Below are 25,921 nucleotides of genomic sequence, written 5' to 3' on the forward strand. Positions count from 1 at the left end.
ACCTGGCCAAAAAATATGAAGCTCTGTTCTATGTTGAGCCACTCGGGGTCATGAAATATCTTCAGTAAGCAAGAAACCTTAACCACAATTTCTATGTTCACAGGAAAGCACCCGGGGTTTGAAAAGAGATCTTCTTAAAGGAATGAGGTTCCAAAAATAAGTTTGGACAGTACCTAGTGGCAAATCCCTATACATCGAAAATGTGGAACCAGTGGGTGTTACCATTGTTTTTCATACCATTGGGGCCCAATAATAGACTTTCAGCTTATTGTTTAAGGTGGCAAATGGTAGATATCAGAGAAGAATGGAACACAGTGATTGTACCTGTATAAGCTTCCATTTTTCTTTGCTTACCATTCAATATATTTGGAACAATGCCCTTATGTCTTTCAAGATGTAGCTGAAAGGGTTCTAAAAAATGAGCAAGACGTGGGTGTGGTAAAGGGAGTCTCTATATTATGTCCTGACTGACAGAAAACTAGAGACGCCCCATATAAATTATTCTAGCATTTGGGTCCAGATACAAAGCAGTTATCTTCCTCCTACAGCAAGGACCAAGTCCCAAACCTTCCATGACACAGCAAAGGAAGGTCCAGAAGCACCTCATGGTTTTTTTTCTATTCACAAACAAATCATTACCTCCAGGCTCCTTTGTACAGCTACATCATATACCAGCTTTGGCAAATCCAACGAGGCTGGCTTTAATGTGCCAACACATGTAAATACAGAAGCTGTTCACAGGTGTTGCATGCTCAAATGTTGTGTGTCACATTAAAGCCTGATCTATTGGCTCCTGTGTTGCTAGGAAAGAAGTGGTAAAGATAATTAAATCTGTATAGAATGCATACTGGAGTTTTAGGACGGATTGTAATAAACAGCATGGTGATTGAGAGCACTTTTAATCTGTAAATCATTCCTTCATGCATTCTAATAGAAGCTCTTGCTGGAACATGGAACATGTAATAGATTATAGACTTCTGGTCAGTAATACGTGCTCAGAACTGCTAAAAGCAGTTAAAGTGTCCTGTAAGGTGGACCCTGTGGGATCCGCAGATCTTAATATCAGTTGTTCATTTCATACACAGACTACTTGTTCAATCCATATCTCATGGCACAGCAACTGTCACTTTGGAACTAGTCTGGCAAAGTGAATCTCGTTAGGTTAGACATTAGTCATTAGTTTTCTTGACATCTAGATGAAGAACAGGGAAGGAGTTCCATGATGTCTGGAAAGCAAAAAAGTGTTCTTCCTACGGGTAGGAGTCACATATCTGCATGAGGACGGCCCTATTGTTGACACTCATCCCACTCAATCATGACCCTGTCACTGGGGGCACTCTTGATGTTTTTACTGTTGTCTGACACATTGAATTTGTAAATTAGGTCTTTCAAACATTCACTTTATATTTTCTTACTCTTTAACTCACATATGGATTATCAGTTGTGTTGGACCTGGCGCTTTTTGCAGGTTGAAGCCCAAATTTTCTGCCTTCTTCCTCCTCATTTTCTGACCTTCTTTCTGTTGGTTGTAGGACTCTGGGCACTTTACCACTGCTAAGCAATGCTAAACTGCATGTGCTCTCTCCTCTACCCATGGTTGGATTGGTGTACACCTGTTTGACATGTTTAATTTACTTGTAATCCCCTTGTAAAGTGATATACTACATACCCAGAGCCTTTATATTAAGTACTACTAGTGGGCCTGCACACTGCTTGTGCCAAACACATAAGTTGCCTTTCAAACGTATCTCAGGCCTGCCACTGCCTCCAGAAACAAGCTTCAGAGGACCGGTTTCTGGCAAAAGGGGGTGGTGATGCTCCATCCATCACCACCCCCTTTTGTACCGCTTTTGGCCGCTATAAGTGTGGCAGGGTATGCTCAGACGTGAGTCCCTTGCTCACTTTGCCACTTGATTCAAGCAAGCCGGGCTAAAGATGGCTGGAATGCCAGAAACCGGTCTTTGGAAGCTTGTTTCCGGTCCTGGGAAGACATGGCTTGGCAGTTCGGGCTGGACTGTTCCCATGCGGCACAGGGTCAGACTGATTTGCATATAGCCATGTCTGAACTGGGGTGGCAGAGTGGGCTAAAGAACGGTGATGGATTAAACCCAGATCTTTTGTCTGGGTGTGAGTGTTTGATTGATTCAGATGCTCCGTTCATCACCACCCCTTTTTGTACCGCTTTTGGCCGCCATAAGTGTGGCAGGGTATGCTCAGACGTGAGTCCCTTGCTCACTTTGCCACTGGATTCAAGCAAGCCGGGCTGAAGACGGCTGGAATGCCAGAAACCGGTCCTCGGAAGCTTGTTTCCGGTCCAGGGAAGATATGGCTTGGCAGTTCGGGCTGGATGTTTCCCATGAGGCACAGGGTCAGACTGATTTGCATATAGCCATGTCTGAACTGGGGTGGCAGAGTGGGATAAAGAACGGTGATGGATTAAACCCAGATCTTTTGACTGGGTGTGAGTGTTTGATTGATTCAGATGCTCCGTCCATCACCACCCCCTTTTGTACTGCTAATGTACTCCCATGGGCAGGGTGCAGATTATGTAAAGGGTAGGCCATGTACTGGTGTGTTTGACATGTCCTGATAGTGAAATATTGCTAACTTCATTTTTCACTTTTGAAAGGCTATCTGCCCAATAGGATAACATGGGAGTTGCTTTGTAACATCTTACAAGTGTAACTTTCCATTGTGATAAGATAAAGAAATGGGGATTAGGCTCTCTGATCCCAGAACTTAATAACACATTTTTTTAGGGAGATGGTTTTCAAATTGTATCTTTGAAAATGCCAGATTTAGAAAGTGGCATTTTCTTGTTTAACCATTCTGTGTCCCTCTGATGTTTTGTGTATTGACTGTGTATAGTTTTGGAGTGAATGGGGCTGAGGATGTGCATTCACTGTTGACAGTCCCAAGGGGTTTTAGGTGTGTCCTGCCTTTCCTGGGTGACTCATAGCTGAGCTTAATAGACCAGGACTGCATTTAAAGTTGTGGGAGGAGTTTAATTTGCATCTAAATAGGCTGTCCCTCATTCGCACAAAGCTGTCTGCCCCTCATGTGGTCATGCTGCACCAGAGAGGACAGAAGTAGTTTGGACTGGGCTCCGAGCATTGCCATATAGACAACAATGGCACAATAGGGTATAAGTAATGGACCTTAAACCCCAGAGATTTAGATCACTTCTGGACTAAAGAGGAACCTTTGCCATGGTGAAGACTGGATAGCTGTAAGGAGGAGTACTGCCCCTTTGCTGTGTGCTTTGCTGGGTCGGCCTGCAGTTGCTGCATCTGCCAAGGAGAGGACAAATATTGGAACTTTGCTGTGAACCTGCTTCAAGAAGAATCTTCAAGGGCTTGTGTGTGCTGGCCTCCTGTTGGGAAGTCTCAAGGACACAAAGACTTATCCACCCGCTTCCCTGAACTTCACTACAGAGAGTTCTGACCTGCCAGGAGGTGCCTGTTCGACGTCTAGGCCACTAGAAGTTATTCCTTGTGTTATTTACTGGAAGAAACCTAATGAAAGCAAGAATAGCAACTCTGATGCTGTCAGCGAGGCCGCCAGTAATGCGGCAACTTGCACTGAGGCCAGGGAACCACTTGTAAAGTGAACAACACACTGCCCCACCTGCACTGCAGCTCTGATGCCCTTCGAAGCCTTCAGTTATGAGCCTTCTTGATGCCAGCATCCGCTCCAACGCCGCCACTGCCAGCAATTACATCCAGGTATTGCAGAGCCGATAACCAATGAGGGTGACTTCACAAACTCTCTGACCTTGTATTGCCTCACTGGAACTGACACCTCACTGCAGATTCAGACGACTTCCCCTGTACTGAACTTGATACATCGCTTCCTTATGGCCACAGACTCCCTCTTGGCAACCAGGGAACCAGCCTTTACCATGGCACCAACACCTCACCTACACGACACTGTGCATCATCCATACACTTAATTTTCCAAGGTACTGTTGTTTGGGGGTCCGTGTGACTTTGTGCCCGTCATCACTCACCTTGCGGTCAGTACCATACTTCGGATTTATGCCTGCCACGACAATGTAACTGCCCCAGGTGTAGCTATTTGTTTCTACAAATGCTATTTTTGAAATAACAGTTCTAAAAGTGATATCTTGATATATGTATGGTGAATATTTGTCGTTTTGGTCTTGTTTGGCTTAGATAAAGATAGTTTATATTTCTAAACTGGTGTGGGGTTGATTGCTGGTGTGTTACTGTGTGTTTTGAGTACAAATACCTTACACATTGCCTTTGGGATCACTAACTGTTTCAACGCTTCCCTTTTGAGAGCGTCCTTCCAATTTCTACAGGCCATGTTGTACTGAGTTCTGACCTCCATCACTGCCTCTTTTGATCTTGGGTTTTGATGCAGGACCATCATCAAATCTTTATGGACATTTGTGAGCTTTTATCGAATTATTTAGGTATGGGACTATCCACCCTTCTTTTCCAAGTGATTGCAGTCTTTACTACTTTACAGATCTATGAAAGTCCAGATTGACTTGATCGGGTGTACCTAGCTGTAAACATGATTTAAAATCATTACTACCTGATTATATCTGCTTTCTAAGGAAGTCCTCTGGGATAATCTTCCCCTAAACTTTCCTGCGACCTTGGCAAACAAGGCTCCTTCTCTGGCCTAGTTTTCTTCCCCCCAAAATTGTACCATATAAACTCTGCAAAAGGAGGATTAGGGTCACTATTGGTATTATATTCTGCTTTCAACTTAATAAAAGAAGGTACAAAACAGGCTGACACATACATAAAATCAATAGAACTAATGCCTCTTCCCTTAAACAATAGTACTAAATCTGGAGAGTTATGCTCTTATTTAGTCATAAGATTGATAAGATTAAATTCTGACAGCATGACATTTAAAATGCCGCCTTGATGGGAGTGAGTAAAAGGAGCCGCTTCTCACTTAGCTAAGGGATCATCCTTCCCCATAATGGGACCACAACATGAGCAAGGATGTATGTTAAAATCAGCTAATAGTAGGATCAATAGACAGATGGTTCGAGCCAGGAGAAAACCATCCAAAACCATTTCTAATTTTATCTCCACTGCTTCCAACGACAAGACTGAATTGTAAACATTCATTACCAAAACACTTGTCTTGTCCAGGAATGTTAGGAGGACACCAAATATATTTATCAAATTGTGGGGGACTATCAATCAATCAATCAATCAATCAATCAATCAATCAATCAATCACAGGACTTGTAGAGAGTGGCTGCTTCACCCATGAGGGTCTCGAGGCACGGTGGGGTCCTGCTGCTGGTTCATGCTGCCTGTACTTAATGGTGGAACATACAGGTCTATAGGTTCTTCCAGAACTGTTGAAGCTATGGTGAGGCTCTGAAGTGCAGGGGAAGGACGTTCCATGTCTGCTGTTTGCCCATTGGATGCGTTGGGTTGTTGCCAGGGAGAGGGATCCAGAAATGAGTTCCCTGGTAGGTTGGTGGTAATTCACTCACTTGTTGAGGTATGCCAGTCTTTCGGTATGTAGTGCCTGGAAAGCATGGGTGAGTAGTTTGAACTGCCATCTCTTTGCGACTGGTAGCCAATGGAGTTTTGTGAGGTGATGGGTGACGTGTGCCTGTTTGGGGAGGTCAGGAATGAGTCTGGCTGCTGTGTTCTGGAGTTGATGATGATTCGTACATACAGGGATGTGCCATAGTAGAGTCTGCTGGTGACAAGCGCTTGTGTGACAGTTTGACTAGTGTTGGGTGGGAGCCAACTGAAAACCTTCTTGAGGGGGGTGAGGAAGCAAGTGGAGGAGACGGTGCTGATCTGCTTCTTCATGGATTGCTGGCAGCGGTGAATGATGCCAAGGTTGCAGGAGTGTTCCCTGGGTTTGGGGCTACGCCCAGCTCAGGTGGCCATCATTAGTTGTTCCAAAGGGTGTCCTTGCCTTTCCAGAAGATGAGTACTTCTGTATTGTCTGTGTTGAGTTTGAGACAGTTGTTGTTCATCCAGACGGTCACATCCTTCATGCATCCTGGGAAGTTGTCTTTGATGGTTGTTGGGTCACTAGTCAGGGATACGATGAGTTTGGTGTTGTGGCCGTAGGATATGATGCTGAGTCCTTGGTTCCTAACCATGTTGGAGAAGGGTGTCATGTATAAGTGGATGAGGGTTGGGCTGAGGTATGTGTCTTGAGGTACACCGCAGGTGATGTTAGTAGGGAGCGAGGAATAGAATGGGAGTATGATATTCTGTGTTTTTCCTGTGAGGTAAGATGCGATTCAGTTGAGGGGTTCTCCTTGGATTTTGATCAGGTGGAGTCTGTTGATCTGGTGGTGGGATATGTTGTTGAATGCTGCTGAGAAGTCGAGGACAATGAGGACTGCTGTTTCGCTGTGAAGCCAACTTGGGAGGGGTCCAGAAGGTCATGGTTCTCCACATGGACTGGTTAGTTAGATGTTGATAGCTTTCAATTACCTTTTATGGGAAGGGGAGAAAAGAGATGTCAGTAATTCTTGGGATCTCCTGGTTTTAGCAGATGGTTTCTTAAGCAACGGGTTTCCATCGGCATGTTGCCATTTCTGGGGGAAGTGGGCTGTGGTGATTGAGTAGTTGAGGAATGTAGGAGAGTGCCTCTTTTGAAATGGTTAGACCCCACTTTTTGCCTGATGTCTGATGTGATTTTGAACTGGATGTGCAAAGGGTCCCTGCTAACCAGTTTCCCAGTGCCATATCTATTTCTGAAAACCTGTACCAAAATTGGCACACTTTTAATTACCTTTGTAAGTCCCTAGTAAATGGTACCCCCAGTACCTATGCATGAGTACTGAAGAGGGTCCTCTGGGGCTGTAGCACTGGTTCTTCTGCCCCAGTGGCCTATTACCAGGGCTCTGCATACTGCCAATGCAGGCTGTGTGTCTTACTGCAGAGAAATCCAAAGAGTTGACATGGTACACAGCCATGTGTGCCATGCCACCCACACACTGTATAATATATAGGTACATTTCCCCTGATGTAGACCTTTAGCCCTTAGTCAGGGTGCACTATATCCTATGTGTGGACATGCCAGCATGAGCGGATGTGGCCCTACAATGTCCAGTCTATTCTGAGATGTTGTGTGCATGAAGAGTGCAATGGCGGGATACTTGTCAACACGAGTTTCATAACTCCATGCTAGCTCACTGACTCCTAAGATGTTTGGGACCAAACATCTTGTCTTAATAAATCCTCATTGATACCATTGGTGGATTTATGAAGAAATACACACAGGAGACCCTTTTAGAGGGTCCCCTGACAACCTACCAAGCACTGGTTTGGTTCCTGACTTGTTTTTGCCAGCCTGCCACTACCAGGCATATTTCTGACCCCATGGGGTGAGAGACAGTTCTCTCAGAGGACAGAGAGAAAGCCTGCTCCGAGCGGAGGGGCTTCACACCCCCTCAAGAATAGGATACCCTACCTGGGAAGCGTCAAAGGCGATGCTGTCTTTGAAATCCAACCCAGGAACCTCCACATAGTGGGGAAGCCAAGCCTCCTTTCCTGCTCCACGTCAGGAGGGAAGAAAGGCAGAATTTGTTCGTTTAGGAGGAGGGTCTCCACTTACCCTACAACACCCTTAGGGTGGGGGCAGGCAACGTGAATCCCTTCCCTTCCTGAAATTTCACCAACTTAAGAAGGAGGGAAAACATCCTATCAGGGCAAGAGTAATTCTTCCCACAGGAAGTGGTTATTAGAGGGTGTAGACACCCTATAGGTAGGTTGCCTATTGACTACAACCTGTCTCCCCTTGTAACACACCTAAATTCTGTATTTAGGTGGCACCCCGAAACCTGAACATTAGATTTGATGGACAAAAGAAGTCCAGGACCAAGAAGACCCACTGCACGAGAACTTAAGCTCTGCTGCAGAAGAAAAAGCCGCCAAACCACGCCTTTTGCTTCAGGGACTCTACAATCACTGACTGCAGTAATGTTCCGAACCTGAAGGGTTTCTATGGTGCATGATTGCGCTTAGAAGTGATGTATTTATCAAACTTTTCAAAATCGTATCTCCAAAAGTACTTACCTTAGAACTGTGTTCTTGGTCTTAAAAATTTATGTAAAAAAATTAATTTTATTTTTACATATTCATCTCAGATTTATGCGTGTCTCATTTATTGCCTCTCTAAGTACAACAAAGCTTATCACTACCCTTTGATAATGCTAACTGAGCCCCACAAAAAGAGAGTCAGTGTTATCTATTTATACCTCAGAATACCCATTGGGGATTTCACAGACTCTCCACATAGTGTACTTCATTTTAGTACACTGTACTGAGAGTCATTTTCCTACAAGAACCTTGGTGAGTTCTTTGCTGATGGGTAGATTGCCAATGTTGAAAATGTGATGGGGCAGGGGTCAGCTGGGCTCCGGAGTGGATGGCTTTCATGATGGACACTGTTTTTTCTCAATGAGGGTATTCTATGAGTTGAGCTGGTGTGGGTGTTTGTCGGTTTGGCTTGAGGAGGTTGATGTTGTCCTCAGTGAGGTTTGGTGTGTGAAGTCTTGGCAGATAGTGTTGATTTTGTTATGGAAAAAGTCTGAGAGAGTGTCGCAGTGAGCTTGTCAGGGTGTGATGATGATTTTGGTTGCCAAGGGGTTGGTGAACTCCTTGACTATGTTAAATGGTTCCTTGCTATTGTTGGAGCTGTTGTTGTTGTGGGGGGCCACGGTGGTCTTTTTGGTGTTTTCAGGAGGTGGTGAAAGCGTTTGAGGGTGTCTTTGGAACCTTTTCAGGCCTCAATGGTCTTGCTAGCACGCCATCTTTTTTCCTTATGTTTGTAATTCTGTTATAGGGTTTTCAGTTCTGCCAAGAACCAGTTGTGGTATAATGTTCATTTCCTGGGGTTGGTAGGTTTTCTTGGTGCGACTACATCAGTGCTTGTTGTAATCCAATTTGTAACGTTTTCTGCTGCTTCTTCTGAGTTTTTATTGGTGGTGGGTGGGTAGAAGTTGAGAGCGCTGGTCCATCATTGCTCTGACAACATTGACCAGGTGAACCCTGTTTTGCTGGCAGTGGAGAAGTGGGTATTGAGGGGGGTTCTGAGATTGCAAATTGGACACAGGGGTGATTGTTCCAGTCGAGCTCATTGGTGGGGGTGTATTTTACTCCGATGCAGGCTGAGAAAATGGGGTTGAGCTTGTGTCCTGGGTGTGATTGGGGTCGGGGACAAGCTGATTGAGTCCAACATTAACCATGCTTTCTAGGAGGTTGGCCATATTGGTGTTGTCTGTGTTCTCAAGGTGAAGGTTGATGTCTCCAAGGAATATGTACAGGTTTGGATCTATGGTGGAATGAGTGATAAAGTCTGGGATTTCATTTCAGATGGCAGGGCGGGGGTCCCACGGTCTGTAGGCGAGATTGCCTCTGATGATGGTTTTGTTGTTAGCTTGGAGTAGGAAGCGGAGGAGCTCCATGAAGGGGTGGTGTCGTCGATAGTGATTGAGCACTCAACGCTCTCTTTGTAGATTATAGCAAAGCCTCTGTGGTTTCTGTTTAATTGGTCCAGGTGCGTGATCTTGTATCCTTTGTCAGTCTTGTTGATGGGTGTATTGGCCGTGGTATGGCTGATTGGAGAGGCATGGTTGGTATCCTTGGAGACGAAGGTGAAGCAGCAGCTCTGGCAGAAGAAAGGGCCTTTGGTGATCCTGGGGAGGAATGAGCACAGTTATTGTTGTCCTGGCATACAGGATTCAGGGCTCGAAGTTTGCCTAAGTCAACAGTGGCGGTCCGTGGGGGCTGCGGACCCAGTGCTAGTTCTGGTACTGGAATTGGGTGTGTCCCAGGAATGCTTGATGGTATTCCACATGTGTTTAGACTGCATGCTTTCCGAACGTCATCATTAGAATAAACATATCTTTAGTACACATTCATTCGGTATGCAAGTCGTTTTATGGACTTGCCTTAGGGGGGTGCTGAATTTCGGAATAGTTTTATTTACTATTCCAACTCCAGTCTGTACAACAGAAGGAAAGACACTGGACTTCAAATCCATCACCATTCCATCAATGCACCCCCCTAAAGCAAGTCGTAACAACCTAAGTGCTGAATGAATGTGTGCTAAATACGCAATTGTTGTATTGCTGGTGCTGTGATGGCGCGTCGCTTCCTCCTCGAGAGATCGCTCCCCTGCCTGCGCTCTGTGTGATAAGTGGTATCGTTATTTCTAAGCTGCACTGTTTGGCGTTTTGAAGGCGTGTGCTTTTACCTGCCATTGCTCGCTCATTTCAAGTAGACCTGCGCATTGTTGTTTGTAAGCTGCACTGTTTGGCGTTTTGAAGGCGTGTGCTTTTACCTGCCATTGCTCGCTCATTGCAAGTAGACCTGCGCATTGTTGTTTGTAAGCTGCACTGTTTGGCATTTTGAAGGCGTGTGCTTTTACCTGCCATTGCTCGCTCATTGCAAGTAGACCTGCGCATTGTTGTTTGTAAGCTGCACTGTTTGGCGTTTTGAAAGCGTGTGCATTTACTTGCCATTACTCGATCATTTCAAGTAGACCGGTGCATTATCTGTGAGATCCCCCGGCGCCCTGCTCTGCCCTCCCCTCCATTTTGAGCTTCTTGTTGTTGTTGTTGTGCTCCGTCCCTTGAGCCCGCCACGCCCCCCAGCTGAGCCGCCCTCCCACTAGCATTATAACGCGCCCTCTGACCACGCAGCGCTGTGATTCTCTCGTCGCTTCCTCCTCGAGAGATCGCTCCCCTGCCTGCGCTCTGTGTGATAAGTGGTATCGTTATTTCTAAGCTGCACTGTTTGGCGTTTTGAAGGCGTGTGCTTTTACCTGCCATTGCTCGCTCATTGCAAGTAGACCTGCGCATTGTTGTTTGTAAGCTGCACTGTTTGGCGTTTTGAAAGCGTGTGCATTTACTTGCCATTACTCGATCATTTCAAGTAGACCGGTGCATTATCTGTGAGATCCCCCGGCGCCCTGCTCTGCCCTCCCCTCCATTTTGAGCTTCTTGTTGTTGTTGTTGTGCTCCGTCCCTTGAGCCCGCCACGCCCCCCAGCTGAGCCGCCCTCCCACTAGCATTATAACGCGCCCTCTGACCACGCAGCGCTGTGATTCTCTCGTCGCTTCCTCCTCGAGAGATCGCTCCCCTGCCTGCGCTCTGTGTGATAAGTGGTATTGTTATTTCTAAGCTGCACTGTTTGGCGTTTTGAAGGCGTGTGCTTTTACCTGCCATTGCTCGCTCATTTCAAGTAGACCTGCGCATTGTTGTTTGTAAGCTGCACTGTTTGGCGTTTTGAAGGCGTGTGCTTTTACCTGCCATTGCTCGCTCATTGCAAGTAGACCTGCGCATTGTTGTTTGTAAGCTGCACTGTTTGGCGTTTTGAAAGCGTGTGCATTTACTTGCCATTACTCGATCATTTCAAGTAGACCGGTGCATTATCTGTGAGATCCCCCGGCGCCCTGCTCTGCCCTCCCCTCCATTTTGAGCTTCTTGTTGTTGTTGTTGTGCTCCGTCCCTTGAGCCCGCCACGCCCCCCAGCTGAGCCGCCCTCCCACTAGCATTATAACGCACCCTCTGACCACGCAGCGCTGTGATTCTCTCGTCGCTTCCTCCTCGAGAGATCGCTCCCCTGCCTGCGCTCTGTGTGATAAGTGGTATCGTTATTTCTAAGCTGCACTGTTTGGCGTTTTGAAGGCGTGTGCTTTTACCTGCCATTGCTCGCTCATTTCAAGTAGACCTGCGCATTGTTGTTTGTAAGCTGCACTGTTTGGCGTTTTGAAGGCGTGTGCTTTTACCTGCCATTGCTCGCTCATTTCAAGTAGACCTGCGCATTGTTGTTTGTAAGCTGCACTGTTTGGCGTTTTGAAAGCGTGTGCATTTACTTGCCATTACTCGATCATTTCAAGTAGACCGGTGCATTATCTGTGAGATCCCCCGGCGCCCTGCTCTGCCCTCCCCTCCATTTTGAGCTTCTTGTTGTTGTTGTTGTGCTCCGTCCCTTGAGCCCGCCACGCCCCCCAGCTGAGCCGCCCTCGCCCCTCCCCCTCCACCTTCCATATATGACAGGAGTTCCCGCGCGCAGCGTCCACGCGCAGCGTCCGCGCCCAACCCGCGCCGAAGGTGCGCCAAAGGTAAGCCCGTCTACGCCCGTCCGCGCCTGGACCGCGCCCAGCGCCAGACCCCCTGCCCCTCGCGCTGCCCAGCCCTCCTGCATTACCTACGATGCCGCCACTCTCCTAGCCCTTAACCCCGGTCGCGCCCCCAACTGCGTCCAAGCCGCTCCTGGTCACACCCATGGACCTTTCTCTTGCTACTCCTGCAAAGTCATCGGCACTGTCAACATCTCCGCTACGCCCACAGCACAGATCCCCGACCCCAATCACCTTCAATGCATCCTTCTCAACACCCGATCAGTCCACAGACATGCCATTGACCTTTGGAATCTACTAGACACCATTTCTCCGGACATCGCCTTCCTGACGGAAACATGGATGAATGCTTCCTCCCACCTGACATCACCATTGCCATCCCTGAAGACTATAAGATCACTCGCAAAGACCGTACCAGCCACACAGGAGGAGGAATCGCTATCGTCCATAAGAAATCAATCCGCATCTCAACCAGCTCTGACGCCAACCTCGCCAACTCCGAACACCTCCACTTCCAGATCCACATCGACCCCAAAACCACACTCAGAGGCACCCTCCTCTACAGACCACCAGGACCCCGCGCAAAATTCAGTGAAGACATCACGGACTTCATCACCCCACACGCGCTCCCCTCCAAAGACTACATCCTTTTGGGAGACCTCAACTTTCACCTTGAAAAGAGCTACGACCGCAACACCACCACCCTCTTGGACAACCTCGCCAACCTCGGACTTAAACAACTAGTCACTTCCCCCACCCACATCGCAGGTCACACACTCGACCCCATCTTCACCTCCAGCAATCATGTCTCTTTCAGCCACACTACGGATCTCCTCTGGACTGACCACAGCTGCGTTCACTTCACCTACAACAAACCAAAACCCAACATCCACCTCCAACCTACCCTGCAAAGAAACTGGAACAAAATCACCACGGACCAAACCTCCGCATCGCTCCTTCGAAACTCCCCAGCCCTCTCTTCTAACGCTAACGAAGCCGCCGCCAACCTCACCCTATGGTTATCCAACACCGCCGACACCTTAGCTCCACTGAAAAAACGTCAAAGTAAACCTGGCAGCAAGAAGGCCTCATGGTTCAACGATGATCTCAAGAAGTCCAAGAAACTCTGCCGTTCCCTTGAAAAGGCCTGGAAAAAAGACCCAACCACCAGCACCAAGGACGCCTTCAAAAGCGCCACCCGCACTCACCACCAACTGATCCGAAAAGCCAAGAAAACAGCATTCAAGGATCGACTTGACAACAACGCTCACAACAGCAAGGAACTTTTCAACATCGTCAAGGAATTTTCCAATCCCTCGGCGAACTCCAACGACATCACCCCCTCTCAAACCCTCTGCGACTCCCTAGCCTCTTTTTTCCACAACAAGATTGCAGACATCCACAACAGCTTTGACAACCAACCCGGAAACCAAACCACCCTACCATCTGCTGACCATCTTCCCCCCGTGAACACCCTTAACGCCTGGAACCCAATCTCCACTGAGGACACCATCCGCCTGATGAATTCCATCCACTCAGGATCCCCCACAGACCCATGCCCTCACCACATCTTCAACAAAGCAGACTCCGTCATAGCACCGCACCTCCGAGAGGTCATCAACTGCTCCTTCAACTCCGCTACCTTCCCAGAAGACTGGAAACACGCTGAACTCACCGCCCTTCTGAAAAAACCAACAGCGGACCCCACCGAACTCAAAAATTACCGCCCCATCTCGCTTCTTCCATTCCCGGCCAAAGTCATCGAGAAAGCCGTCAACAACCAGCTCGCCGCCTTCCTCGAAGCCAACAAATCCCTCGACCCCTCACAATCTGGCTTCCGAGCAAAACACAGCACTGAGACCGCCCTCATCGCAGCAACAGACGACATTCGAACTCTACTGGACAATGGAGACACAGTCGCCCTCATCCTCCTCGACCTCTCTGCAGCATTCGATACAGTCTGCCACAGCACCCTTCTACAACGCCTCAATAACATCGGAATTCAAGGAAAAGCACTTGAATGGATCACCTCGTTCCTCACCGGAAGAACCCAGAGAGTCCGCCTTCCTCCATTCAAGTCCGAGGCCTCTGAAGTCATCTGCGGCGTACCTCAAGGATCCTCACTCAGTCCCACCCTCTTCAACGTATACATGAGCCCCCTCGCGGCCATCGCACGCCAACACAACCTCAACATCATCTCTTACGCGGACGACACTCAACTGATCCTTTCTCTCACCAATGACCCCAGCACCGCCAAAACTAACCTACACGAAGGAATGAAAGAAGTTGCCGAATGGATGAAACAAAGCCGTCTGAAACTGAACTCAGACAAAACAGAAGTCCTCATCTTAGGTACATCCCCCTCTGCTTGGGACGACTCCTGGTGGCCGGAAGCCCTCGGAAAAGCACCCATCCCGACAGACCACGCACGGAACCTTGGCGTCATCCTGGATTCTTCACTCTCAATGAACAGACAAGTCAGCGCCGTATCCTCTTCCTGCTTCAACATTCTTCGCATGCTCAGAAAAACATTTCGCTGGATCCCCTCCGAAACAAGGAAAACAGTCACCCACGCTCTGGTCACGAGCCGACTGGACTACGGAAACACCCTCTACGCAGGTACCACCGCTAAACTCCAGAAGAAACTCCAACGAATCCAAAACGCCTCAGCCAGGCTCATATTAGACATCCCACGCAACAAACACATCTCTGGTCACCTTAAAGACCTCCACTGGCTACCCGTCAATAAGAGAATCACTTTCCGACTGCTTACCCACGCACACAAATCACTCTACGACATCGGACCAGATTGCCTCAACTCTCGACTGTCCTTCTACACCCCCTCCCGCCAACTACGTTCTTCTAGCCAAGCCCTCGCCACTGTACCTCGCATCAACAAGACCACCATGGGAGGCAGATCCTTTTCATACCTGGCTGCTAAAACATGGAACTCACTCCCCGCTTACCTTCGCCTCACCCAGAACCACCTAGCGTTCAGAAAGCAGCTTAAAACGTGGATATTCGACAAATAATCCTCCTCCCCTTCCTAAGCGCCTTGAAACCCTCTGGGTATGTAGTGCGCTATACAAATTTTTTGACTTGACTTGACTTGACTTGATTCCGGCTTCCTGAAGGACGTTTCTCGTGGTCCAGGCATGTGCACGGCATGCTCTCTGTGCATGTCAACTGCGTGGTCGCCCTGTGGTTGCCATGCTGTAGGGGATGGAGAGCTAGAGGGAGTGAGTGGCAGTGGCCTTCGTGGAGGGAGGTATAAGAACAGTGGACGGATGAGCAGGAGGCTGAAACACTGTGGACCTCTTACCCATTGGGTGACGATGAGGGGAGCACCTGTAAATAATAGGTGATAGAGGGGGCAGAAGGAGGGCTTGCCTGGGAAATGGCAGGGTGGGCAGGCACAGGTCTGTTAGGGGCTGGAGGAAGAGCTCGCAGGGAAACTAGTAGTTTGCAAGCTGCTGAGGCAAGCAGAAGCTGGAGAGGCAGGGGCAGACGCTTAGTGCAGGAGCAAAAAAGAAGAATGAGGGGGCAATTAAGGGGGTGACATACCTGAGAAACTGCGGCTCGGATGGGTGTAGGCGGGCCCTGGCTTTACCCGGGCATCACCCGCACTGGTCCAGTGATCTGTGAGTAGGCACCTTCTAAAAAGGGGTTGGTGGCAGGAAACAGCGGGATGACTGAGGCAGTCCTACTCCCAGTAGCAGAGGCTGCTGGGAATTGTGGTCTTGCTGGTAAAGGGTCAAAATGTAGTTCCGTAAAGCAAGAAGGTGCACCCTCTAACAAGGGGCTGGAGGCAGGAAACCGTGGGAAAGCGGAGTTAGTCCTTCTACCAGTTGTGAGACTGCTGGGAGTTGTGGTCTTGCTGGGTGGTGGGTCCAAGTGTAGTCCCACAATGCAGGTGCCCTCCAAAAGGGCCTGGCGACAGGATATGGCAGGAAAATGGAGGAAGTCCTACTCCCAGTAGCGGAGGCTGCTGGGAGTTTTAGGATTGCTTGGTGGTAGGTCCAAGGGTAGTCCTGCAATGCCACAGAAGGCGCCCTCTAAAAAGGGGCTGCCGGCACATGTCAATGTCACAATCTAATCCTAGGCTCACAGCCCCCGGTTGCTCTACCATGTGATGAAGGTGTAGCATGGACATGAAAAGCAGCATAACCATTAAGGAAACAAATCCCAGAGATAAACCAAGTCCCTTGGGGACAAATAATAATCCCAAATATTTTAACAAGCTATCTCACTGTCATCAGCTAGTTAAGATCTTACCCCAGCCACATTCCAGCATAGTATACCAAGTGTATTAAAAGTCCCTGATGACTCAGTTTTACCCCTGTGGGCCTACTCCTGGCTCTCATGAAACGCCATTAGTCAGCCCTGCTCATTAAGCTGGGATAAAGGAGCACATGTATTGCTAAACTGGACAACTGGGTTAGCAGCAACTTTCATAGAGATTGATCTCCCAACCCTCAGGGATATCCATCCAGCACATCCCAGTATAAACCACCTTTTGTAGGTGGATAAAAGAATTCCAGTGGGAGAATTGAGATACCATACCTCATTAAGGAATTAAGCCTAGGATTAAACAGGGTCTGCTGCACCCTCCTAGGGCTCCCTAAAATTAACCACAATATAGTCACCGGGGCCTACTTTATCAGTGCCATCAATCCAGCCCCCCCCCCAACGCACTATAAAGATCTCATTATACAGTAAACAATGTGGTAGTCCCAACTGGTTCAAAAGCCAATGAACAACTTTGTTTTTGATCTTGCTGTAACTCTCTACTGCTCCCCCTTTAAGCTGAGCGTTATTAGCCTTCACACAAACACAGGGTGTTGAAACAGGGTAGCTGTAAGATCACCTTCGATGAAGTGATATCAGTTGGGGTCAGAATATTAGGAGGGTGATTCCATGAACAAATATTTCTAGAGGAATTTGACACCCCTTTTCCGTGTTATGCTCATGGACAATGAGGTTTAAAAAAACATGAGCCATGTACCTCTGATCTGGATCACGGTTTTTGGGTTTCCACATTATATTTTATCTCGGTAGTTACTCATGATGAATTCATATCTTTCCTCATATGTATCACCTTTATGTTATTCAAATTTTCTTGTATACTCTTTAATCCTAATAAAATTTATTGAACTAAAAAAAAAAACATGAGCCATGGGGTTGTGACTGACAGTAGGAAGTATGTTAGAGCAACAGTCACCCTCCTGAGAAATTTGTGGTTTTAGCATAGGGCAACTAGCATTGTCCATGTCTCGTGTATAGACACTACAGGGGCTGTAGTATTTAAAGTGTGGGGGAGCCATATCTGCATGGGATTAGGTGCTTGTAACGTAGGTACAGTGTCATTAGGTGATGGAGTAACTCGATGGCAAAAATCTAGATTCCAAGCTTCTCCAGCAGTTTAACTGCATTATGCAATCCCCCTTCTACTTTTCTCAACCTTTCCTTCAGTCTAATCAAGCAGTTAGTGAGGGGGTGGGGGCATCAAAGCTTGTTTGAGCAATATCCGGGAGAGACCATGAGAAGGTTTTTAACTGCCAGAACATCCTGTACAGCTGACTTCCTTAGCTTTCTCCCCAGGTTCTTCCCCCCTAGAGTCCAAGAAGGAGGGCACAGTGGTTGCATTCTTAGACCCCCTTAGTTCATCTGACAAGGGAGGACTGTAGAGTTTGGCTTGAACAAAGGCAGTACTTCGGTGGAATGTTTTCAGTATCAACCTGGGGTAAAGTCTGGGCGGGCACAATCAGTGTAGGGTTTCTGCATGGTCTTCAACAACCGTAATGCTAGTAAGAAAAGTAGCCAACTGGTCTTCGACCTGGAAAATTTCCCCCTACAAAGTCCCAATCACATTATTGAGAAATGTCAAAATAGTGCTTTGTGTCGTAGGCCTCTTTTCTGCCATATTGATTGCCTCTCCCTTTCACTCTTCCATCCTTCAGAATTAGCAGCAATCAAATGAATACACTCATAAGTGAGCCCCAATGATTTGATAATTGCTTCAGAGACATTCCAAAATCCCAAAAAGCAAAACAGATACTCCCATCTATTGAGAAATTAGGTAGGTGGCCCAGCCAGCATACACAAGCAGTGGATGGGCACATTTGGGCCTGCCCTTGACCCGGACTTTGCCCTTCCGTGTCCCGCACAGCGGGATGTGTGAAGGTGCTTTATGCTCTATGGGCGGCCGCAATGGGAGGTGACTGTAGCCTGGCCCCTCCTAGCAGCAAGTGTTGCTGGGACTTGGAGTCCCTCTCTACTGGCCCAGCAAACCAGCAGCAGTTGCTCTCCTAATCATGCTTGGAATCAAAAAAAGTCTAATCACATTGTATCCCCTTACTACTAAGAAGTTCTGATTTAGAAATCTTAAGACTGATGTACAAAATATCCATTCACAAAAAGTGATAGCAAATTTTGCACCGTTTTTGTGAATGGAATATTATTTTATGAACTGGACAATGTACACATGGGTCAGTTCATAAAATACCAAATCATAGTGGGCCACAAAATTGCCTACTCATCAATATTCAGGAGGTAGGACGTGAATTGTGATTCACTATGATTGGATGCCAACACAGGATTAATGGCCTGCTGAGGTCAGCAGACCACCCTATTTGTAATTGCATTTTAATACCAAAAACTATCAGCCTGATTCATCAAGCCGAAATCGGCTCGCAAAGGGCCAGATTCTGAGAATCTGGCCCTTTGCGAGCTCTATTTTTGCATTTGGGATTCATCATCCCAAATGCAAAAATCGGTAATAGCGATGTCGCAATTTTGCGAGGAACTACATTTAAGGAATCTCTATTTGAGATTCCTTAAATGCAATTCATCATCCATTAAAAAATTGCGAATTCGCAATTTCGGCCTGCTATTTACCGCGAGGTCAAACCTCGTGGTAAGTAGCGAAAACTTAGAAAAATGCTTTTAAAAGCATTTTTCTAAGTTGCATGTTGCACACACACATGTCCTTTGGACATGTGTGTGCGCAACACCTGTTTCAATTTGCATTTAAAGGGTGCTACAGGGTGTCCTTTGGACACCCCTGGCACCCTTTAAATCGCTATCTTATTTGCGATTAGCTAATTGCTAATCGCAAATAAGGAATACTCCCCATTCATTCCTATGGGCCTTTTGGCCCATAGGAATATATGGGGAGTTATTCCTTATTTGCGATTAGCAATTTGCTAATCGCAAATAAGGATTGTGTAGGAATCGCAAATCTTTTTGCGATTCCTACATGAATCCCGTTTTGCGAGTCTGTAATAGCGATTCCTTATGAATCGCTATTATAGACTCGCAAAACGGGTCTATGATGAATCAGGCTGTATGTTTTTTATTTTTATGTAGCTCACATTCCTTAAATGAAATAAAGACTGCCTTTCTGCGTGAAAGGGGCACATGTTTATAAGGCCATAAAAAGCCACATACAGTGTCTTTACGTGGCCTTGTAAATATGCCGGGGCACATTGCGCCACCGGATTATCAAAAAACTAAAAAGTGACATTTCAGCGGCACAAAAGCGCTCATAAATGAGTCCCTCAATGCTTTGCGACTGGATTTTGCTGGCAAAACATCAATACGTTCCTTAACAAATTGCAATTTAGTATGGAGGCCCTAAACATATCCCTTCTAAATAGCTATTCTTTATCAGCCTGATTCATCAAGCTGAAATCGGCTCGCAAAGGGCCAGATTCTCAGAATCTGGCCCTTTGCGAGTGCGATTTTTGCATTTGGGATTCATCATCCCAAATGCAAAAATTGCTATTTAGAAATTCGCAAATTTGCGAGGAATAGCATTGAAGGAATCTCTATTAGAGATTCCTTAAATGCTATTCTTGAAACATTTTAAACTTGCAAAATCGCAAAATTCGGCCGCTATTTACCGCGAGGTCAAACCTCGTGGTAAATAGCGAAAACTTAGAAAAATGCTTTTAAAAGCATTTTTCTAAGTTGCGTGTTGCGCACACACATGGCCTAAGGACATGTGTGTGTGTAACACCTGTTGAAAAGTGCATTTAAGGGGTGCTACAGGGTGGTCTTTGGACACCCCTGGCACCCTTCAAATCGCAATCTTATTTGCGATTAGCAAATTGCTAATCGCAAATAAGGAATACTCCCCATTCATTCCTATGGGCCTTTTGGCCCATAGGAATGAATGGGGAGTTATTCCTTATTTGCGATTAGCAATTTGCTAATCGCAAATAAGGAATCTGCAGGAATCACATTTAATTTTGCGATTCCTACATGAATCCCGTTTTGCGAGTCTGTAATAGCGATTCCTTATGAATCGCTATTTCAGACTCGCAAAACGGGTCTTTCATGAATCTGGCCGTATGTGTTTAGTAAAAAACAAATATGCATTTTGTAGTCGCAAAGACCGTGGTCCGCAACATTGTTTTGTACATCAAGCCCAATGCTTCCATTTTCTAAGTTTCATATCTAAGGGAATGATACATCAACTTTTAATTGAATCCTACAGTTGTTTTCCTTCAACCCCTTTGTGGTCTTGTAAATCAAAAGCAATATATACGAATGTGCAAGGACGTGGTTTCCCCATTATCCGCCATATTCATGAAAATCGGCATTTGCGATTCTGTAATAGCGAAAAAAAGCGAATCGCTATTCAGAAATCGCAAATCCGAATTCATGAAGAATTGCGATAAAAAAAAGCGATTCGCACGCGATCGCAAATTCCGTTAGCGATGACCGATAATCGCAGAATAATCGCTATTTCCGGCTACCCGCGCCTGGACTGCGAGCTGGCAAATAGCGATATCGCTATTTGCGATATCGCTATTTGCGAGATCGCAAACTCGCGAGATCGGGAAAACGGGAAGTCGCATTTCGAGCCCAGTGATGACATCACAACCAGGAAGCTGCCGGTTCCCACCACCATTCTCCACAGTGAGGCTGAGAGAGAGGGAGCATTTTGGAGAGCTGCAGCTAATCAGGAAAAAAACCACAGAACCACAACCCTGTATCAATGGCTGAGGAACCTGCACCTGGCACCAGCAGCTCGTCTGGGCGCAAAAGAAAATTGAAATTCTCGGAGCAGGAGCTTGAACACTTCATAGAGGGGGTGGTGGCCAATCATGACAGACTGTTTGACACAGATTCTAGGAGGGTCCCTGAACAGGAGAAGCGCCGGATATGGCAGGGGATAGCCGCGACAGTGAACTCGGTGGGAGTGGCGGACAGGTCCCTCGAAGAATTGAAGAAGCGCTGGTACGACCTCCGAGGCCGTGCCAAGGAGAGGGTGGCGGCACGCCTTGGGGAGTCCTCGGGCACTGGAGGAGGAGGACCAACTGTACCACCCAATAGTGCCCTGGAGGACCAGGTGGAGGACACCCTGGAGAAGGAGGCCTGTGTTGGATTTACAAGACTGGACTCATCCCGCACCACCCAAGACACCCAAGGTAAGTGGCATGCGACTGCGACCCTGCCCCCTATGGATGTCCATGACCAAATAGGCTCCCCCAATGTCCCATAGGCATGCCATAGTTGCACATCAAGGAATGTCCTGAAGCATTGTGGGAGATGTAGTCTGGCCACAATGTTGTAGTACCACAATGCAGCCAGACAGGTCCCAAAGCACACAAAGCCACTGCCATTCAGGGAATTTCACCCAGCATGTATGTAGCAACTGCACGTCTGCCAGATACATGCAACTAATGATCCACCACTTACCCCCACAGGTGGCGATAGCAGCGACAGCGAAAGGCTGCAAATCGATGAGGGGGTCCAGGAGGAGGAGGTGCCACCACCAACCCAGGCACCAGCCCCTGCCGCTGCATCAACACCAGCAGCAAGAACCACCTGCAGTGTCCCCCCTGCGACTGGTGCAGCACCCACAGCCGCTGCTAGGCCAACCACCATCGTGCCACCTGCTACCACTGCTCCTCCTACAGCCGCAGCCAGGGCAGTCACCACTGTGCCCCCTGCATCTTCTACACCAGCCACACCAGCAGTCACACCCCCTGCATTTGGCGCACCTGCGACACCTGCGTTCATACCCCCAGCAGCTGTCGCCTCTACATCCGGGGCTGCGCCACTTTCCACGCTGCGGCCAGCCACACACTCAGGCCAGCAGGGCAGGCGTGGCAGGTCACGCCGGCATTCCACTCCAGCTAGCAGGCGGGCCAATGATCAGGGACTGGCGCGGCTCAGCGTCGAGAGACGCATGCTTCGGATTCACCAGCGCCAGGCACAGCAGCAAGGAGCTATACAGCTCCAGCTGCATATGATAGGGCGCAATGTGGCCACTGTTGCAGGCCACATGGACGGCATGAGGGCAGCCATGGCAGGTGTGGGAGAACGATTGGACGACATGACTGTAGTCATGGCCGGTGTGGGTGAGGGAATGGCCCGCATGGCTGCAGCCATGGAGGCCAACACCGCTGCCATGTCGAGACAGAGCAGTGGAGCACGCCGGCGCCACCGCCAACTAATGACCCGGCTGGCCACTTACAGCAGGGCAAGTTATGTGGCAGCAAATGCTACATCTCTGTTGGCGCGGCGCTCCCTGACCCAGCAGCACCAAATCATACAGTGCAGCGAGGACATGACTAGGGTGCTGGAGACCCTCACCACGGCCGTCATTGCTCTTCACCCTCCAGCTATTCCATCTGTTGTGGGGGGTGATGATGCGAGTGAGGGGGCGTCCAGCGTCAGCTCTCAATCTCCCTCACAGGTCCCACCACACACCCACAGCACCAGGCCCACCCCATTGCCTGAAGCCCCGGAGGAGGATGCCCCTCAGAGGCGCTATGGCGGAACGCGCACTAGGCTCTCCTGAGAACTGCAGTAAATCAATGGCACAGGCTGAAGTTAAGCCTGCCATGTAGTGATGCACAGCAGTATGGCGTAATACTGTTTGTTGTAGTTATTTGGACTGGAACCTTATTTTTATTTTTGTGAATTGAACAAATACATTTATTTTGCTACACACATTAGCGTTGTGTCATCATTACATTTTGCATGCATTGTTGATTTGTGGGGTGATGGAAGTGGTTGTACTAGAAACTGTTCACTGTGATGTGGTTGCGACGTCTGTGCCCTTCTGCTGGGTTCTCCCCATGTGCATGGCGCGCATGTGCAGGTGGCCGGTTGTCCCCCTCAGATTCACTGCCAGAGATGTCAACAGGTATCCGGCGCTTGGTTGCAATGTTATGTAGTATTGCGCAGACAGCCACAATGCGGCAGCACTTTTCAGGACTGTAATACATGGCCCCACCTGTCTTGTGCAGTATGCGGAACCTGCTCTTGAGCATGCCAAATGTCCTTTCTATGCAATTCCTTGTCCGTATGTGTGCAACATTGTAGCCCCGTTGCTGGGGTGTAGCAGGGTTGAGGTATGGGGTCAGGAGGTATTCACGGAGGGCGTAGCCACTGTCACCTGAATGAGAGGAGCAGATGGTGATTGCCTGTGCTGCGCTGTTACATCTTAGCAATGTGACATTTCCAACAAAGTGTACTTACCAAGTAGGTGTCCTTCCCCAAACTCTCCCCTGACCAGTCGTGTGTGGAGGGCGCTGTGCCGGAAAATGAAGGAGTCATGGGTACTCCCTGGGTACTGTGCGACAATGTCAGTGATGTATGTCTTAGCATTGCAGACCATCTGGATGTTGAGGGAGTGGTAGGACTTTCTATTGCGGAACATATACTCCATGCCAGCTGGTGGGCAGATGGCGACGTGGGTACAGTCTATGCATCCGAGCACATGTGGGAAATGGGCTACATTGTAGAATTGTAGCTTGGTCATGTCCAATTCCTGTTGGCTGGCGGGGAATTTGATGTGACGGTGTAGCTGGGTGAGCATGGCGTCAACAAAAGTGTGGAGGCAGCGTGACATGGTGGGCTGGGATATCCCCCCAGCAGCCGCTACTATCCCCTGGAAACTCCCGGAGGCCAGGAGTTGCAGGCTACACAATACCTGCACATGTGTAGGCACAGCATTGGTACGGCTTGTTGGGTGCTGCATCAGGGGGTCAAGGTCCTGTATTAGCTGCATTATCATTTCCCCATTCAGCCTGTATTTAGCACATATCTGCTCTCTGGTTTAGCCCAGCAAGGTGACCCGCTGGCGGAATATCCTGTCCTGGATCCTGCGTCTCCTCCGTGCTAATCGCTCTAGCCTGCGACGCCTCACCACCATGTACATTCCTGGCATTGTGGGACTCCTAATGCTGCTCATGATGATGGTCCTTATGTGTGATTGGTCAGGCCAGTACCTGTTGGTGATAGGACAACGGTTTTTTGAATGTTTTTTTTGCATGGCTTTCATGGTTACCACCTGCTTTGAGTTGTCCTTATTTTGCGCGGTGCAAATAGTGATTTTTGGGTTTTTCGCTAATAGCGATTTTTCTTGAATACCGATTGCGATTATATTGCGATTTCGCTATTATTTTCGCAGAATCCGTGGTGTGTCGCTATTTCCGATTCGCTAATGCTCACCTGCCGGGATTCTGCGAATATATTAGCGAATTCGCAAATATGTGTTTGCGAATTCGCTATTTTGATGTTGAATGCCGATTACGGAAATTGCGCCCGCATTTGCATTTTCGCAGCGATTGCGGGCGCAATTTTACTTCATGAATCAGGCTGTATATGCCTCTGTTGGTGTGGATCTGCGACTGTGTGCCAGTTTGTCAAAGAAAAAGCAATTAAAGTTGTTTGCAACTTTTTATTTTTTTTCAGCCCAGTTTTTTTCTCGACGGCGCTTTGTAGTTGATTGCCTTGCCCAAAAATAAAAGTCACGTTAAAACCAGAACCGGTGTATCACAATTGTAATCATATCCATGTAAGCTTCAATACTTACGCGCCGCCGCAGTGTTGAAACCAGCTGCCTCAAATCCATCATGGCTTATGCCGCACGAATCATTAAAAAATGCAAATTGGCGTCTGTATCAAAAATCATTATTGCGCCATTTTGACGGCTGTTGGAATAAACTCCCTGGGCTACGCAACGTCAACAAAACGTGGAGCACAATTTGACAGTGCATGCCTTTCATATTTCTGTCAGCCTCATTTTTTGTACATGAACGAACGGGCCCATAATTCCTGTAACCCTTTCTTCAAAATAATGTATCTGCTTTGTGTAATTCATATTGATCCTGTTCCGAGTCCTTTGCAATTTACTCAGCTTAACATGTCTACATGTTATTAAATTTCCTGTCGGGATGAAAATGAGAAGATTATGAAAGAGAGAGTCAATTCTCAGGAGAAAACTCACTCGAGTTAATAATAAACAGCAGCTGTAAATTCTGCGCCGCCATTTGTAGGTAATTAGTCAAGAGGACTAAAAGACCATATGGTCAGGCATTATGCACTACTTATTTTTCATGAGAAAAATTGATGGGAAAAAAATATTTTTTCCCAATTAACTAGGTGTTATCCTCTGATTTATGCACTATGCACCGTGTCTAATTAAAATGCAATTTGCAAATTCATGTAAATATGTCCACACATTTTGTAAAATCTCTACATGCATAATCCTATGGCCATTTATTTGTTTCATGATTACTATTCTGAAAATATGTCCTGTTGCAGAGATTCGGTTGCTGGTCCTTAATACAACATATTGGTCTTACTCCTGCAAAGCACGTTTGTATTTCACGTTGGGCTAGGGAGGCAAAATTCCGAGGCATCCAAATAAATTTTACATTTTGTACACTTGAAAAAGAAGTTAAAACAATATACTGAGCGAAGCATTGCAGCATATGAGTTCTAGTAAGGGATTTGAGTTAAAAAAAAGAGTACAATTTCTAATTTCTGAAACAAAATG

Source organism: Lissotriton vulgaris, chromosome 6 (assembly GCF_964263255.1).
Source record: "Lissotriton vulgaris chromosome 6, aLisVul1.2, whole genome shotgun sequence".
Classification (NCBI taxonomy): domain Eukaryota; kingdom Metazoa; phylum Chordata; class Amphibia; order Caudata; family Salamandridae; genus Lissotriton; species Lissotriton vulgaris.